General features: G+C 43.5%; 1 long non-coding RNA gene across 1 annotated transcript; it reads right to left on the bottom strand.

Moving 5' to 3' along the window:
* Positions 1–360: 360 nt before the first annotated feature.
* On the bottom strand, positions 361–8,519 carry LOC134336728 (uncharacterized). The gene is made up of 3 exons (XR_010015869.1): positions 8,423–8,519; positions 3,285–3,318; positions 361–805 (listed from the first exon to the last, which is right to left on the bottom strand). It is a non-coding gene; the product is annotated as an uncharacterized LOC134336728 (long non-coding RNA).
* Positions 8,520–11,884: the final 3,365 nt, after the last annotated feature.

Genomic DNA, 11,884 nt, shown 5'->3' with positions numbered 1-11,884 from the left:
TATCACTCTGCAGGTAAATAACACATTCTTGAAATGTGGTTCAAGTGGTTCCATTTAATATCAGAGAATGTATACAGTATACAACCTGAAATTCTTACTCTTCGTAGACATCCACAAAATCAGAAGAGTACCCCAAAGAATGATCGACAATAGAAACTTTAGAACCCCAAAGCCCCTTTACTCCCCCTCCCACACACAAACAGCAGCAAAGTATCAACCTATCAACCTTCCCCTTCCCCTCCCCAAATTAATTCAGCAAACAGCATCAGCACCCACCACCCACCAGGAAAGCAAAAGCAATGTCCCTACAGAGTGACCATGATCTGCAGTACAACAAAAAACTGATTGTTTACCCGACAATTCAACATGCCACAGGCTCTCTCTCTCTCTCTCTCCCTAATAATGGGACCAAGAGGTGTTACACAGCGAGAGGAGAGACTAACTGAACAGAACAACTCCCTGATTGCAATGTTAAAGTCTGCTGCATCACTCTTATCTTAAGTTTTCCAACTCGAGAATCAGCAACAAACTCTCCCCCACCATCAAGAGAAAGGGAGAGCGATCTGAGTACAGAGGCCTTGGACAGCCAATCCACTGTTCGAGACGTTCCGTTTTCTCCCATGATGCTTCAGTCGGTGACAGCGGTGTGGAATCAGCTCCTCCACAGGACTGCAGAGCCTCAGAACCCCAGGCATGCACCTCTTCCAGGGGATATCGGTGAGCTCTGGGAGCAGGAGCCGTCACCATAAAGAACCACACTCTGAGTGCAGCAGTAGATCAAGCACTCTGACAGAACCTCATCCACCTTGAAAACGAGAAAAAAAGAGTCATTAAAGGGAAGAAATGAAGCTGTTTTAGCAGATGAGCTCAAAGAAGGTGCCCTCTGACACCATCTTAGCTCCATCCATTGGCGCCAACATCATTCACATTCACCCCAAGTGGATCCACCAGCCAACCTGGAATACGCATCTGTATACTTACTGACTGGCCTTGCCGCAGACAGCGCCACCCAACCTGCAGTTGTGATTGGGGGGGTGGATGTGGAGTGGGGTTCAGAGGGTCGCCCTGCTGAGTGTGAATGGTGATTTGTGTGTGGTCAAACAGGAGTGGACACAATGACTGACGAGCTGTGCCCACCCCCGCCACCCCCCACCCCAACACCCAGGCTATGCCTCATTTGAATCACCTAGCATATTTCCCCATTCATTTCATTCAAGCTTCCAATTAAATTACATATATTAATTTCTTCTTTATATATTTTAGCAATATTTCATCAAAACAGTAGGCCCGTTCAGAAACTCCTGTGGACCCCAGTTTCTTGTTTTTTACTTGTGGCCTCTGCAAAACTCAGCATGGCTCCCTGGGGGAAGGGGCCATATGGCCCATGTTGAAAGCCATTGGCGTAGGGGGTAAGAGGGAGTTTACAAGAAACTTTCAGGGGCAGTCAGCACTCTTTGCATGCCACAGTCCCTGAGGAGACATTGGATTGTGCATAATTAGGTACATGACAAGGTCCAATACAAGGAAGTTAGGTTTAAGCAGAGCAGCCATTGTGGGAGCAGCTATTGTGTGAGTGGGTCAGTGCTAGTGCGGAAAGTTGAGTCTTTGGCTCATTGAAACTTCAGTGAGGAGAGGCAGAAGCTGCAGAAAGAGTTTTTTTTCATTATTTATTATTTCTTTCTTTTTTTTATTGCACATTTACAGCAGTAGGGATACCAGGCAGGATAGGGGAATGTTTGTCATGTGGGATGTAGGGAGACCTCCAGAATTCCTGATGACTACACCTGAAAGAAGTGCATCCTCTGCAGCTTCTATCAAACTGAGTTATTGAGTTAAAGCTGGAACTGGATGAACTCCATACCATTCCAGCAGCTGAGGGGCTGATAGAAAGGAGATACAGGGAGTTAGTTACATCCAAAACACAAAATAATCTGCAGATGCTGGGATCAAAGCAACACTCACAACACGCTGGACGAACTCAGCAGGTCAGGCAGCATTCGTGGAAACGTCGACTGATCTTTTCCACAGTTGCTGCCTGACCTGCTGAGTTCCTCCAGCGTGTTGTGAGTGTTGCTAGTTACATCCAAGGAGCAGGACACAGGTAACTGGGTGACCATCAGGAGGTGGAAAGGCGATAGGCAGCCAGTGCAGAGTACCCCTGTGGCTGTATCCCTCAGTAACACGTATACCACTTTGGATACTGTTGGGGGGGTTGAGCTAGCAGAGGAAAACCACAGTGGTCAGGTCTAGTTCAGTGGCTCAGAAGGGAAGGAGGGAGAAGAGATGAGCTGTAGTGATAGGGGATTTTTTGTTAGAGGAACAGAAAGGAGGTACTGTGGATAAGAACCAGATTCCTCATTGGTGCCAGGGTCAGGGAAATCTTGGATCAAGTCCACAGCTTTTGTAAGTGGGAGGGTAAGCAGCCATAGGTTGTGGCCAGAAATAGGAAGATCATATAGGTTAACACGCGGCTAAGGAGATGAGGCGGGAATGGGGCTTCAGATTTTTGGATGATTGGGTTGTCTTTTAGAGAAGGTGGGCCTTGTACAGAAGGAAAGGTTTACACCTGAACTGCAGGGAGACTAATATCCTAGTGGGAAGGTTTGCTGGTGCTGCAAGTTGGGGTTTAAACTTGAGTTGCAGGGGGATGGGAACCAGAGTGCCAGAATAGATAGTGGAATGGTTGTGGAGAAAGATGTTCAGCCTACATACAAAGTCGGGACTCAAAAGGTTGGAGCTTGGTGGGACTAATATTTTGAGCTGTATATATTTCAGTGCAAGGAGTATTGTAGGAAAGGCAGCTGAGCTTAGCACATGGATCAGTACATGGAATAATGACATCGTAGGCATTAGTGAGATGGTTGCATTAGGGGCAAGACAGGCATTTCAATGTTCCAGGGTTCTGTTATTTTAGATGTGATAGGGCGGAAGGGATTAAAGGAGGAGGGGTGGCATTATTAGTCAGGGAAAATTCATGGCACTGCTCAGTCAGGACAGACAGGAGTGCTCATCTAGTGAGGCTTTATTGTAGTGTGTTTAATATATTGCAGTAATTATTCATATTTATTAAGTATTGTTTACATAATTCATTACAGGTTGTATGTAAAAGTAGATGAATGGCATCTGTCATTACACCACCACATCATATGAGAGGGCCTCACTAAAAGAAAAAGAAATTAAGCACACACGTCCCAGCTCCTGTGTTTTTCTTTCAATTAGTTTCTGGAGTTACAAAATATAACAGCAGCATTAAGAAAGTCTTAAAATGAACCTGAGATGATTACCTACTGTATCTGTTGATGTGCAGCATGTCTTTTTCTTTGGAAGGGGACAGAGAGAGAGAGAGAGATGTTCAAGTTAAAATAAAGGTTCATGAACAATGAGTATCGGGTGATAATAATAAATGTGAAAAAGCAAAAATGGCTGGCTACATCCGAAAGATAGACACATTCGATTGCACAACAGATAACTGAATGATGTACACTGAATGAATTGAGCACTATTTTGAAGGCATTGAAATAGTCAATAAAAAGTGTTACTGAGTGCAATAGGTGGAAAAGCATACGGTTTTCTTAGAAGTTTAACTGCTCCAACCGAACCAGCCACAATGAGTTTTGCTGCTATTGTGAACATAATGCAGGAACATTTAGAACTGAAACCACTGATGACCTCAAACACTTGAGGTTTCATATACGGAATAAAAAGGAAGGGGAATCAATTTCAGCTTACGTGGTTGAATTGAAGAAGTTGTCCCAGCATTGTCAGTTCAGTAAAGGGCTTTTACTGAGAGGTCATTTAGTCTGTGGAATCTTTCAAGAAAACATTCAAAAATGGCTTCTAACTGAAGCACAACTTACATTTAAAAGAACAGTTGAAAGCGCTGTATCAATGGAAAGATCATCCAGAGACACAATTGAGCTACAGTCAGGAATGAAAGTGATCATGAATAAAATTGCAACACCTAAACAGAAACCTACCTGACCGAACAAACAGTATTACCACTCTGGCAGGGGCTTATATATACCATATACAGATTTAAAGGTGAACTTGCAGAAGATGCAACAAAGTAGGATACATACAGTAGCCGGCCAGTGTTGTAGTGGCAACAGAGCTGGACTTCGAGTCAAATGGTCTCAGGTTCGAATCCAGCTGGCTCCTTGCATGCTTTCCATCTGTGTTGGGTTGAGTATCATCTTGGCCTCATAAAAAAAAAGTCAAATGCTACGGAAGTGGCAAAAATGCCAGCTGAAGCATCACAAGGCACAAAAAGGAACAGCAACAAGGATACATACAAAGAGCATATCAGGCAAACAAAAGTAAACAGACTGCACAGGGCAGAGAAAAAGATATAAAGTCAAGTTAAAATTTCAAAAAGAGAACTAATCAGAGTGATACAGGACTGAGTAGTCTTTAGATTTTCAATGTGAAAACAAAAAATAAACAAGCAATATGGGTTACAGCAGAACTGAATAGCATTTCAAAGATACTGAACTGAAGGCTGCAGATATCCAACTAAACTTGAGAAAAGATAAGTCCTATGGGAGTGGCATCTGTAACACAGAAATACAACAACCAACAAGCCACATTGAGCTTGTATGTGGTAAAACAGGAGGGTCAGCATTGTGGGGGCTTGTATGGCTGAGACGACTACAGCTTGACTGGAGATCCATCCGCCAATCGCATGTTACATCCCCATCAACAGAGTTAACTGAAAGTGAGCTAAGAAAGCTACTGGGTGATGCTACAGCAGTGTTCAACTGGAAAACTCAATCACATCAAGGGTCAAATAGAGTTAAATGAAAATACTACAATGTTTTACAAAGCCTGTCTGGTTCCTTATATTGCTCAGGATAAATAGCCAGTGAGCTAGAATGCATACAGACTGAAGGCATTCCTTCCAAGGTTCAGTAGAGACCATGTTCAATGCCAGTTTTCCCAGTCACCATGAAGAATGGGTCTGTCAGGATCTGTGGTGATTTTCAGGTCACTATCAAACCAGTACTGAAAGTAAATCAATACTCTTAGCCCATGATAGAGGACATCTTTAAAAACCTTTCTAGAGAGAAACACTTCAGCAAAGTGAACTTAGCTGAGGCCTTCCTACAGAAGAGAAGTCCAAAGTGTTTCTCATCATAAATACTCACAAAGGGCTTTATCGCTATAATAGGATTAAATTTGGAGTAATGTCTGCACCTGCACTCCAGGAGAATACTATGGATCAGGTGCTGTAAGACTGCCCAGGCACTCAGTGTTACCTGGATGACATCACTGTAGCATTGAGGATGACAAAGAACATCTCCAAAATCTCAAGATAGCGCTAATAATATTAGAAGATTATGGGCTCAGAGCACAGCGCAACAAGTGTTAATTCTTTAAACCAAGCATCACTTCCTTTGGTCACACCATTGACACACAAGGATTTATACATGAGTGCAGACAAAATTCAAGCAGTGTCACAGTCGTAATGCTTTTTAAGATTTGTCAATTACTATAACAGGTTGCTGCCAAACATGGTTACAGCGTTCCAACCCATGAACACATTAGTACAAGCTGGGAAGAAATAGCAATGGAGAAAGCAGTGTGAGACGGCTTTTCAAAAGATAAAGGGAATGGTGACATCCGGCATTGTACCCACACAAGATATGATCCACATCATCCAGTGAAGTTTCCCTATGACATCTCGCCTGATGGGTATAAGTGTAGTCATGTCACATGTTATGAGTGATGGAAGTGAGTGCCCCATAGCCTTTACATCGCGTTCCCTTGCCGCTGCAGAGAAAAATTATGCACAGATTGACAAAGAGGCCTTGAATCTGGTCTGGGGTGTAAAACTTTTCAATGAGTACTTGTATGGGAGAGAGGTTTTCCTTATTACTAATCATCTACCACTGGTGTCTATTTCAAATCCACAACAGGATGTTTCACTAACATCAGCAGTGTGAATTGCAGAGCCGGGCTCTGTTTCTTGGAGGACTCACTTTCAAGATCAAGTTCAAGAGGGCAACTAATCATGGAAATGCTGAGAGAATTTTCTATTTATCCTTGGAAATGGAGATACCTGAAAATTTTTCAAAAGAGGACACTCCTTCAGACGTATTCTCCCTAATGCAAGTCGAAAGTCTCCCTATTATGGCAGAGATGATACAAAGGGAAACCAGGTAAGTCCCCACAGTTTCTCAGGTCTACATGGCAACTCAAAAAGTCTGGAATGTACAGCAGAAATTCCATTTCCCCCATTTTTACCACTGCCCAGATGAACTTGCCCTTGACGGCAGTTACATTTTGTGGGAGTTGTGGTACCAATCAAGCTGAGAGCTAAAGTATTGGAAGAGCTACATGCTGGTCATCTAGGCATGGTAAAAATGAAAGTGTTGAGTTGAAGCTTTGCCTGGAGGCCTAGGAGAGATCAGCAGATCAGGCAGCTTGCCATGCACTGTTCGTGATGCCAATATGTCCAGTAGATGTCAGTAGAAGCACCTCTCCATCCCTGCATTGCCCTGGCAGAGCGACCTCCTCTTGTCAGGAAACACATCTCACAAGAGTAAGAAATCCTTCACAGCAATGAGATCTTCAGGCCTGAATGGGACAATTTAAGATTTACTACGTTGCGGATGCCAATATCGAAGTTATAATTCTGGTGGATGCAAAGGATGGAGGGAATGGCGAGGGTGGAACACCATGGGAGGGGTAACGGACAGGTGGCAGAGAAGGAGTGCAAGGGGCGGAGGGGGTGGCACGGGTGCAGACACACCTAGCCTTGAGACACCAGGCAAGGTCATTTGATTCCAAACAATTGGTTTATTGATCATTACAGAATGTCCCTCCAGTACTTCTTGCGCTCTCCCTTATTCTTTCCCCTTTTACCAACTATGATTCCTTCCCACTCTCAGTCCACAATAGAGACCCATATCAGAATCAGGTTTATCATCACTCACATAGGTCATGAAATTCGTTATTTTTTTTGCAGCAGTACAGTGCAATACATAAAATTACTACAGTCCCGAGTTCGAATTCAGCCGGCTCCCCTACACGCTTTCCATCCGTGCTGGGTTACGAGCTGGTGATCTCTTTGGAAACTCACCCGGCAGAAGGCAATGGCAAACCACTGCTGTAACTTGCCTTGAGCGCGGTTCCCCAATACGTCAGAGAGGTGTGGAGGGAAATCGTCCGCTAACCGCAGAAACTCCGGACGTGACGTACCTTTCCTTTCCCACTGTTCAGAAGTATAAGGCAGCCTAGCTGAGACTAAGACTTCTGTGCAGTATTTATAAGAAGACGAGAGAGCAATGTGTTACATATTTGAGTTGAGAGCAATCTATATTGAGTTAGAGTTTACAGCTAAGCAGGGAGGAGTGTTGTGTATTTAATTGTAGACCCCCTGGACACCCTCAGGGTCGCTCGGCTCGCTGTCGTCTAGGGAAACAGCCTCGGCCTTGGCAAACTGGGTAATTAGTTTGTGTGGATGCTTTGTGATGTATCCCACGCCGCCCAAATAACAGACAATACACCGGATGCAATTAAATGATATACAGTTTATAGATATTACTGGAACTATATAATTAAAAGAGAATAAAATATAAAAGGAAAATAAAAGGCGCCACACTTATCAAAGTTCGATCTCTTCGTGCACAAAAACCGTTGGAGCTCAAGGACCTTCTTCTTCACCCTGCGACCCCTCGGACCACCTCAACTGGCCGCCTGGGACCAACAACGGTGGTCGACCAGATGCTCCACACGAGTCCGTCCCCGTCTCCTTGCCGAATGTCCCGCTCGGGGTCCGACCCTGTTAGCGTACTCACAGCACCTCGTCCATCCTCTGTCTTGCACTCCCGCCTTCTGCCCCAAAACCCCGCGCATACAGTATCTTCAAATACACCAAAACCATAACAACTATCCCAATTGGTTAATAGCGCTTTCTTATCGCACTCTAAAGAAAAAACAAGCTGCTAGTGCAAACTTTCTCAGCGTTTAACACAACAAAGCCGCATTCCCCAGATTAACATAACAAAGACGCCATTTTAATTGGCCTCCGCAGTAACATAAAAGTCGAAACCCCCTTACACAATATTTCAGTAATATTGTAAATCCCACCAGAACGAGCGGGATCACCCAGTGGCCATCCATTTTAATTCTATTTCCTATTCCCATTCCAATATGTCCACCATGGCCTCCTCCACTGTACTGATGAGGCCACACTTAGGTTGGAGGAACAACACCTTATATTCCACCTGATGGCAGGAACATCGATCTCTTAAATTTCCGGTAATGCCCCCCCAGCCCTAACCCCCCCCCCCATCTCCATTTCCAATCCTCTTTTCCCTCTCTCACCTCATCTCACCAATCAACTTCCCAGCTCTTTACTTCATCCCTCCCCCTCCAGGTTTCACCTATCACCTGATTGTTCTCTCTCCCCTCCCCTCACCTTTTAAATTTCCAGTCCTGCCAGAACATTTTGGTATTTTGGTCCAAGACGTTGACTGTATTCTTTTCCATAGATGCTGCCTGGCCCGATGAGTTCCTCCAGCATTTTGTGTGTGTTGTTTGGATTTCCAGCATCTGCAGATTTTCTCTTGTTTTGGAATATTGTAACAATGCTGTTTGATTAAGCATTCTTTGTTGCTTACATAATTAATTACAGGTTATATATGTGTGCCTTACTAAAAAAAGGCTAAACGGAGCTCACGCATCCCGACTCCCATGTTTTCCTTTTGATTAGTTTCTGGAATTACAAAACATGACATTTACGGGTGGAACTGAAGAATAAGAAAGGCATGACCACATTAAGGGATTATATTATAAACCACCCAACAGTGTGGAATTTAGAAGAGCAAATTTTGTAGAGAAATCACAGACAGTTGCAAGAAACATAAGGTTGTGATAGTGGGTGATTTTAACTTTCCACATATTGACTGGGATTCCCTTACTGTAAAAGGCTGGACAGGAAAGAGTTTGTCAAGTGTGTTCAGGAAAGTTTCCTTGATCAGTACATAGAAGTCCCAATGAGAGGGAGTGTGATTCTAGATCTCCTATTAGGGAATGAGGCAGGGCAGGTGACAAAGGTTTGTGTAGGGGAACATTTTGCAACTAGTGATTATAATGTAATTAGTTTCAAGGTAATTATGGAAAAGGATAGGTCTGGTCCTTGGGTTGAAATTCTAAATTGGAGAAAGGCCAGTTTTGATAGTATCAGAAAGGATCTGGCAAATGTGGGTTGGGACAGTTTGTTTTCTGGCAAAGTTGTACTTGGTAAGTATGAGGCCTTCAAAGGTGATATTTTGAGAGTACAGAGTTTGTATGGTCCTGTCAAAATAAAAGGCAAGGATAACAGGTTTAAGGTACCATGGTTTTCGAGCAATATAGAGACATTGGTTAAGAAAAAGAATGTGATGCATAGCAGGTGTAGACAGATAGGAGCAAAAGAGGTACTTAAGGAGTATGAGAAATGCAAGATAACTCTTAAGAAGGATATCAGGAGAACTAAAAGAAGCTATGAGGTTGCTCTAGCAGATAAGGAAAGTGTAAAGTAAAAGAAACAAGAAGGGTAGTTATGGAAAGTATGACGATTAAAGAAGAGGAAGTACTGGCGCTTTTAGGAATATAAAAGTGGATAAGTCTCCGGGTCCAGACAGGATATTCCCTAGGACCTTGAGGGAAGTTAGTGTGGAAATAGCAGGGGCTCTGACAGTTAGTTAGAAAGGTTCAATTGTTAGGCATTAATATTGTCGTAGTAAAATGGATTTAGCAGTGACTAGATGGGAGTCACCAGAGAGTAGTTGTGGATAACTGTGTGTCAGATTGGAGGACGGTGTGTAGCGTGTGCCTCAGGGATCTGTACTGGGTCTAATGTTGTTTGTCATATATATTAATGATCTGGATGATGGGGTGGTAAATTGGATTAGTAAGTATGCAGATGATACTAAGATAGGTGGCGTTGTGGATAATGAAGTAGGTTTTCAAAGCTTGCAGAGAGATTTAGACCAGTTGGAAAAGTGGGCTGAAAGATGGCAGATGGAGTTTAATGCTGAAAAATGAGGTGTTACATTTTGGTAGGACTAATCAAAATAGGACATACATGGTAAATGGTAGGGCATTGAAGAATCCAGTAGAACAGAGGGGTCTAGGAATAATGGTGCATAGTTCCCTGAAGGTGGAATCTCATGTGGATAGGGTGGTGAAGAAAGCTTTTGGTATGCTGGCCTTTATTAATCAGAGCATTTAGTATTGGAGTTGGGATGTAATGTTGAAATTGTGTAAGATATTGGTAAGGCCAAATTTGGAGTATTGTGTACAGTTCTGGTCACCGAATTATAGGGAAGATGTCAATAAAATTGAGAGTACAGAGGAGAATTAGTAAAATGTTGCCTGGGTTTCATCTCCTAAGTTGCAGAGAAAAGTTGAGTAAGCTAGGTCTTTATTTGTTGGAGTGTAGCAGGTTGAGGGGGGACTCGATAGAGGTGTTTAAAATTATGAGGGGGATTGATAGAGTTGACGTGGATAGGCTTTTTCCATTGAGAGTGGGGAAGATTCAAACAAGAGGACATGAGTTGAGAGTTAAAGGGCAAAAGTTTAGGGGTAACATGAAGGGAAACTTCTTTACTCAGAGAGTGGTAGCTGTGTGGAACGAGCTTCCAGCAGAAGTGGTTGAGGCAAGTTCGATGTTGTCGTTTAAAGTTAAATTGGATAGATATATGGACAGGAAAGGAATGGAGGGTTATGGACCGAGTGCAGGTTGGTGGGACTAGGTGAGAGTAAGAGTTCGGCACGGACTAGAAGGGCCGAGATGGCCTGTTTCTGTGCTGTAATTGTTATATGGTTATATGGTTATATAAGGTGAAGGAGAATCCTAAGGACTTCTACAGGTACACTAAGAGCAAAAGGGTTGCAAGGGACAAAATTGATTCTCTGGAAGATCAGAATGGTAATCTATGTGTGGAGCTGAAAGAGATAGGGAAGATCTTAAATAGATTATTTGCATCAGCATTTATTCTGGAGATGGACGCAGACCCCATAGAAGTAAGGCAAAGCAGAAGCGAGGTCATGGACCCTGTACAGATTACGGGGGAGTTATTTGCTGTCTTGAGGCAAATTAGAACGGATAAATCCCCAGGGTCTGACATGGTGTTTCCTTGCACCCTGTGGGAGGCAAGTGCAGAAATTACAGGAGCTCTAACATAGATATTTAAAAAAGACTTAGCCACAGGTGAGGTGAAGGAGGATTGAAGGATAGCTAATGTTGTTGCGTTGTTTAAGAAAGGATCTAAGAATAAACCAGGAAATTATAGGTGTGAGCCTGACATTATCAGTGGGAAGGTTATTCGAAGGAATTCTAAGCGACCAGATATCTAAGTATTTGGACAGACAGGGGCTGATTAGGGATAGTCACCATGGACTTTAGCAAGGCCTTTGACAAGTTCCTGCATAGGAGGCTGGTCAAGAAGGTTCAGTTGCTTGGCATTCAAGATGAGGTAGTAAATTGGATTAGATACTGGCTTTGTGGGAGAAACCAGAGAGTGGGAGTAGAGATTTGCCTGTCTGACGGGAGGCTTGTGACTAGTGATGTGCTGCAGAGATCAGTGTTGTTTGTTGTCTATATCAATATTATGGATGATAATGCAGTAAACTGGGCAAATTTGCAGATGGCACCAAGATTGGGAGGTGTAGTGAACAGCAGGGAGGACTATTAGAGCTTGCAGTGGGATCCGGACTGGCTGGAAAAAATGGGCTGAAAATGGCAGATGGAATTTAATGTAGTCAAGCGCGAAGGGTTGCACTTCTGTAGGACCAACCAGAGTAGGTACCACACAGTGAATGGTAGGGCACTGAGGAGTGAGGCAGCACAAAGGGATCAGGGGATACAGGTTCATACTTTATTGAAAGTGGTGTC

Source organism: Mobula hypostoma, chromosome 23, assembly GCF_963921235.1.
Source record: "Mobula hypostoma chromosome 23, sMobHyp1.1, whole genome shotgun sequence".
Lineage (NCBI taxonomy): Eukaryota > Metazoa > Chordata > Chondrichthyes > Myliobatiformes > Myliobatidae > Mobula > Mobula hypostoma.
The sequence above is the reverse complement of the archived record's forward strand: the minus strand, read 5'-3'. Positions and strand labels throughout refer to the sequence as shown.